This window comes from Myotis daubentonii, chromosome 8, assembly GCF_963259705.1.
Source record: "Myotis daubentonii chromosome 8, mMyoDau2.1, whole genome shotgun sequence".
In the NCBI taxonomy this organism is placed as follows: domain Eukaryota; kingdom Metazoa; phylum Chordata; class Mammalia; order Chiroptera; family Vespertilionidae; genus Myotis; species Myotis daubentonii.
Genome location: NC_081847.1, coordinates 30,487,400 through 30,493,567, shown reverse-complemented (window position 1 = coordinate 30,493,567; position 6,168 = coordinate 30,487,400).

Sequence of the window (6,168 nt, the reverse complement as noted above, 5' to 3'; positions counted from 1 at the left end):
GCAGGATGGTCTCAGGCGAACCCTGTGAAAGGGTCGTTCGACCGCCAAAGGGATCGTGACCCACAGTTGAGAACCATTGCTTTAGGGTGTTGAGAAAAAAATAATTTCAAGGCCAGAGTATTTGCTGTCATCAGAAAGATGATGACGCTCTCTCTCTTTTTTTAAATGTGTGATGGAAACCACAAGAGAAAAAACAGAGAACATTTTGACAGTTACCAGATGGGAGGGGCGTTGGGGAGATGGGTGAAAAAGGTGAAGAGATTAAGAAGCACAAACTGGTTGTTACAGAAGAGTCATGGGATGTAAAGTACAACGTAGGGAATATAGTCAATAATGTTTAAATAACTATGTATGGTGTCGGATGGGTAGGAGATTTAGTGGGATGATAATTTAGTAAATTATATAATGTCTGGTTGTACACCTGAAACTAATATAATATTGTATGTCAACTATAATTGAAAAATAAATGATTTTAAAAATAGAAATAAAATTAAAATGACAATTAAAAAATAAAATAAATAGAACCTGAAATTAAAAAACATATTGACATCAATATTGGCTTATCAATTATAAAAAATGTACTACAATAATGCAAGATGTTAAAAATTGGGAAAGTTGGGAGAGAGGGTGAGAGAGTACACGAGAACTCTGTACTTTTTGCTCAAATTTTCTGTAAACCTAAAAGTATTTTAGAAAGCCTATTAATTAAAAAGAAATGCCCTAGCCAGTGTGGCTCAGTTGGTTGAGTGCTGTCCCATGCACCAAGAGGGACAACAGTTTGATTCCTGGTCAGGGCACATGTCTGGGTTGTGGGCTTGATCCCCAGTAGGGGGCGTGCAGGAGGCAGCCGATGGATGTTTCTCTCTCATCAGTGCTTCTATCTCTCTCTCTCCCTCTCTTCCTCTCTCTAAAATCAATAAACACATATTTTTTTAAAAAGCAATGCAGCAGATGAGCTTTGGGTGAGAAGTTTAGTTAACCAATTTTATGTTGCTTGAACTTTCCTTCTTCTGCATGCACAAAAGTGATAAGCCATAACTCATTGATCCTAAGTCACAGTTTAAAAAAATACCCGAATAAGGATGCATCTTAAACTAGATAGCATTTTAGATTTGATGAAATGTAATATGTTAAAATATATATGTCTAAATAAGCCTAAAGAAATTCTTTCAATAACTATTAAATAAAATCTAAGATTAGAAAATATGGTGTCATAGTTTAATTGGTGGTGTTTTTATTTTTAAGTGGAGCTTAATATAATAGTGCATTTTAGAATTGATGTGTCTCCAATTAGATTAAATATAATATAGGTGTATACTATAAAATTGGCTAGATGATGCATATTTAATTTGTCAATTGTTGAATCTGGTGAAGGGGTTTGAAAGAGGAAGACAATTTGGATTGCAATGCTTTAATTTGTATTTAAAAATGACAAAGCTACTGACATAAAATGTTAATAATGATTAAATCTGAGAAGCAGGAGCATGCTGTTTTGTATTTTTTGTCTACTTTATTTCCTATATTAAATTTTTTATTTTTTATTTTGAGGGTACATTTATGAAAGCTGGTGTCAGTAAATAAGAAAGGGCTTAGGTTAGAAGAAGCAACAAGAGAGACTAGGCGGGCTGCTTTGGCTCTAGAAATGTTATAGGAAAGAAATGAGCCAAGGCAAGGCTGCTTTAGCTCACTGAACAGTCAGAGAAAAAGGGGGCTTGGAGACAGGGTTTAGGGGGTTAGCCTGGGATGAGCTGCTCCTGCTCTTTGCTTCCCTGGTTGCAAGACTTGCAGGGCCCTTAGAGTTTAAGTAGGAGATGCATGCTTGTGGGGTCGATATTTAAATTTTTTAAAAATATATATTTTGATTGATTTCAGAGAGGAAAAGTGAGGGAGGGAGAAATAGAAACATCAATGATGAGAGAGAATAATTGATTGACTGCCTCCTGCACATCCCCCACTGGGGATTGAGCCTGCAACCTGGGCATATGCCCTGGCCAAGAATTGAACCGTGACCTCCTAGCTCATAGATCGATGCTCAACCACTGAGGCATGCCAGTCGGGCTATATTAAAAAATTTTAAACAACAAAACAGAAATATCTGAAAAAAAATAAAATTGAAGAACAACAGCTCAGAAACTTATTTGCTGGGGACTATTCTTGGGCAATTGGGTATTGGGGGAACTTGGGGGAGGAAAAAGTCAGGCAGGCAGGCAGACACAAAAAGACAAATATTGCCTGATTCCACTTATATGAGATACCTGCAATAGTTAAGTTTATAGGGACAGAAAGCAGAATAGTGGTTACCAGGCACTGAGGGCTGGGGGTGGAGGCAAAGTGGTGTTTTCATTGAATGGGTACAGCGTTTCAGTTTGGGAGAAAGAAAAGTTTCTGGAAATGCATTCTGGTGATTGATGGTTGCACAACATTGTGACTATACTTAATGTTATTGTGAATTGTACACTTAACATGGTTAAAGTGGTAAATTTCTGTTATATATTTTTTAACACACACACACACACACACACACACACACACACACACACACACACACACGCTGGACCCAGGAAGTCAAAAGAAGTCTTATCTTGGGCATGTTGAACTTGAAATGCTCACAGGTAGTTGGATAAAAATCCCGCCTCAGGTAAGTGATTATGGGTTGGAGATGGGAATTTAACAGGCACCATGTTGGGGTCAAGAGGCCAGAGGGAGAGAGTATGGAGAAGGGGTGGTGGTTGGTTTCAAGACCAGGGGCTTCCAACACTCAGAAAAGGCCCGTCCAGTGAGGTAGGAGGAAAACCAGGAGAGGTGGGGCGGAGGAAGCCAAGCACAGAAACCCTTCTCAGCAGGAGGCAGTGGTCAGCAGTGTAGACTGCTTCTGAGAGGCTGAGTGAGGTGAGCGCCACTGGATTTGGCAGTGAGAGAACCATTAAGGTTTCTGCAGCACGAGAAGGAGGAAAGGCAGGCTGAGATGGGGCGGGAAGGAAAGAAGTAGCGACGGGAACCATCCACATACTTTGAAGAAGTTTTGCTGTAAATACTAGCTGAGTAATGGGGTGGCAGCAGGAGGCAGATAAGGAGACCTAGGGCAGACTCTTTTGTTTTTTAAAGATGAGAGATACTGTAAGAAGTTTGTATGCTGGTGGGAGTGGGTCAGTATTTCCATAAGAGAGAGAGAGCGAGGGCAGATCTAGGAGAGAAGGGAGAACGGAAGGAGAGGGACGTGAGTGGTGTGCGTGGCCGTGTATGGGAGCTGGGCACCTCCTCCACCTGAGAATGGGCAGAGACGGTGGGTCCTGGGTGGGTGGGTCTGAAGATTTGGTGGTGGGAAGATGATAGCATCTGTTTCTTCAGTGAGGAGTGAAGCAATGAAACAATGGTTTCTGCTTCCTCACCGCTGAGCTGGGCACAGGAGGGGGTGTTTGAGTACAGAGGAGAAATGCAAATAAGTCATAGCAAAGAATGGGGAAGGCTACGCAGGGGATCTGTGGAGCCCAGTAGCCCTGATTATAAAAGGAGACCAGTGACAAGGTTGAGTGACTTTCTCTAGCAGCAAGCACAGGCAGGTGGGTCTGACTCAATTGTGATTCTTTTTTCTTTTCTTTTCTTTCTTTCTTTTTTTTCATTTGTGATTCTCATAGTGTGCTTCAAGGGCCAGTGGCATGAGCTTCACCTGGGAACTTGTGAGAAAGAAAAATGATCAGTTACCACCCTAAACCTATTGAATCAGAACCTTCGGGGGGGGGGGGGGCTGTGTTTTTCACAAGCTCTCCGGGTGATTTGGAAAGTCTGAGAAGCTCTGCATTATAGTGAAGGAATGAAGGGCACTGGGGATGATCTGCAACTTGTAGGTGCCAACTGGTGCCATTCTCCGGGGCGGAAGTTCCTAGTATTATGAGCTCTGGGTGTGTCTTCTCTCTTGATTAGTGACAGATCTACAAGCAAACTCTGGAAATTGCCAAGAATGGAAGGCCATTTAAAGGAACTTTGAGCTTTCTAATAAGAGATCATTTTGCAAGGCAAACACCATCTTTCAAATATACTTTTATTTTTTGAGTCTGAATTTGAATATTGAGTTTCCTGTGTCTTGATGTTCACACCTGCCCACAGTGCTGTGAAAGGACCCTCAACTTTCCTTGCCCTCCCCATGCCTCCCAAGAAGCCCTCCCCGAGGCCCGTTCCATCTTTCCACAGGGCTCGCTTCCAGGTTTCAAGTCCCTGGGGAAACACGGTTGAACTAGTCATTCTCCTATATGTGAGGACTTCTCCTCCTGAGCTGAAATAAAGACAAGGATGAGTCAGCCTCTCCCAACCTCTAGGATATCCCAGTGACTCAGAGGATGGTCTGTTTAATGGATAAGAGCTCCTCCCAGGAAGTTGGCAGCCCCAGCCTCCCCCTACCTGAGTCATTGGCCCTGGGTGCTCCCCACCACGTATTGCCACCAAGATCTAGGGATATATGCCAAGAAAGATCAGCGATAAGTAGACCAGGAAAGAGGATGGAGTTGAAAGTCTAGCATGCAGGAAGGTAAATTTGTTTTTCACTTGCTGGTTGCCTTGGGTGAACCCACAAAGGGCTCAGTGTCCCTTTTTGAAAATGGGAGAAATCATGTATCCTACCATGTGAGCTACCCAGCAGTGGCCCAGAAGGAGAGAAGATGAGTCCTCTGGGAATATGTCTGCCTGGAGACACACTATGGAAGTATTCTGTGCCAAAGGAAGGGAACCGTGGGGTGGTTCATCCTTGAGGATTTCTAGGATAAGCTGTAGCCTGAACAGGGCCTGCAGGAGAGTAGGGAGGCCTGCCCAGGAGGAGAGGCAGGAGGTCAGATGTGGGGAGGCTGGCCCGAGGCAGGGGAGCTTGGCAAGTAAGGTCTCAGAACAGTTGGTGGAAACACAGCCGTCCAAGACCTCGGTTTCGGTACTGCCTGTCTCCTTCGCAGCCTGTCTCTGTCCATCTCTGTTTTTCTCTCTGTTGCTCTCCTCCCCTTTCTCCTACATCACAGAGTGGTGAGGGCTCCCCTCGTCACGGTTGAGTGTTTTCTTTCCTGTTTAGATGGTGACTGGCATCTGCTTATGGAGGCAGCAATCAACCCATCCTGTTTACTTATTGCTGACACAGAGAGCTGTCTGCCACAGCCTCCCTGGGTGGGGTGGCGACCAGGAGGCTGACACACACAGGCACACACACTCAGCCATTACCAGGTCAGTCTGCCCCACAGAACCAGTGGGACCCGAGCTTCCCGATCTGTTGTCTACGATGCTGTGGGACAGTCAGCTGGGCTGAGGCCACCCCCTCTGCTGCTGACGTCGGTGGCCCTGCATGCTTGGCACAGACTCAGGGCTCAGAAAAGATCTCCTGACTGAGGCTGAGAGCACCGTGCACAGTCCCTCCGAGGGTGGGGAGGTCTCAGACGGGAGAAGTGCAGCGCCCAGAATGTTAGAAGGCATCTTGCTCAGAGTTCCCATTTCTACACGAGGGAGTTAGGACCACAGAGTAGGCAAAGTACTTTCAGGTTGGGTCACCCTTTACCACATCCTCTTTCTGCTCTGCTTCTCAGGACTGGGCCCCTCCTTCCTTAATTCATGTGTTTTGAAACACTTCTCAGTTTGTTTTTCTTGTCCCCCCAACCCCCAATTTTTTGCAATTGCTGCTGTTCAGTGTTAGGTAGAGATTGACAAGGTTTCCAGAGGTTGGTGGTATGAATGGGGAAAGAGATGGGAGCAAGGCCAGTTCTGTGGGGGAACAGATGGCGGTGGTGATGAGCATTTTAATAGAGGCAAAGAGGAACCAAGGCTGAGAAGACAGTGTTCTTATGTTTTCAAAGTGTTTGACTAGGACCTAACTCCTAAACTCAGAGCACAAGGGCCCAATAAGACAAAGATTGTCAATCAAAAAGGCCAAGGAACACAGTTAAATTCACATAAGCTGAGAGTCTAGGTGGTTCTCAGAATTGCTGTGGCCATCTGGAGCTTGCCAGGGTTTGTCTCATGGCCTGATTGTAGACCAACTGTGATGGTGAAGAGCCAGTAGACCAGGGCTTGGTGGGGGCAACTCTACCACCCACAGCTGTGTGACTTGGGCCATGCTCCTTCTAGGAAATTATTCATTTTCTGAAATTCAGATTGAATTGGGTGTCCTGCATTTTCTATTTGTTAAATCTGGCCACCTTT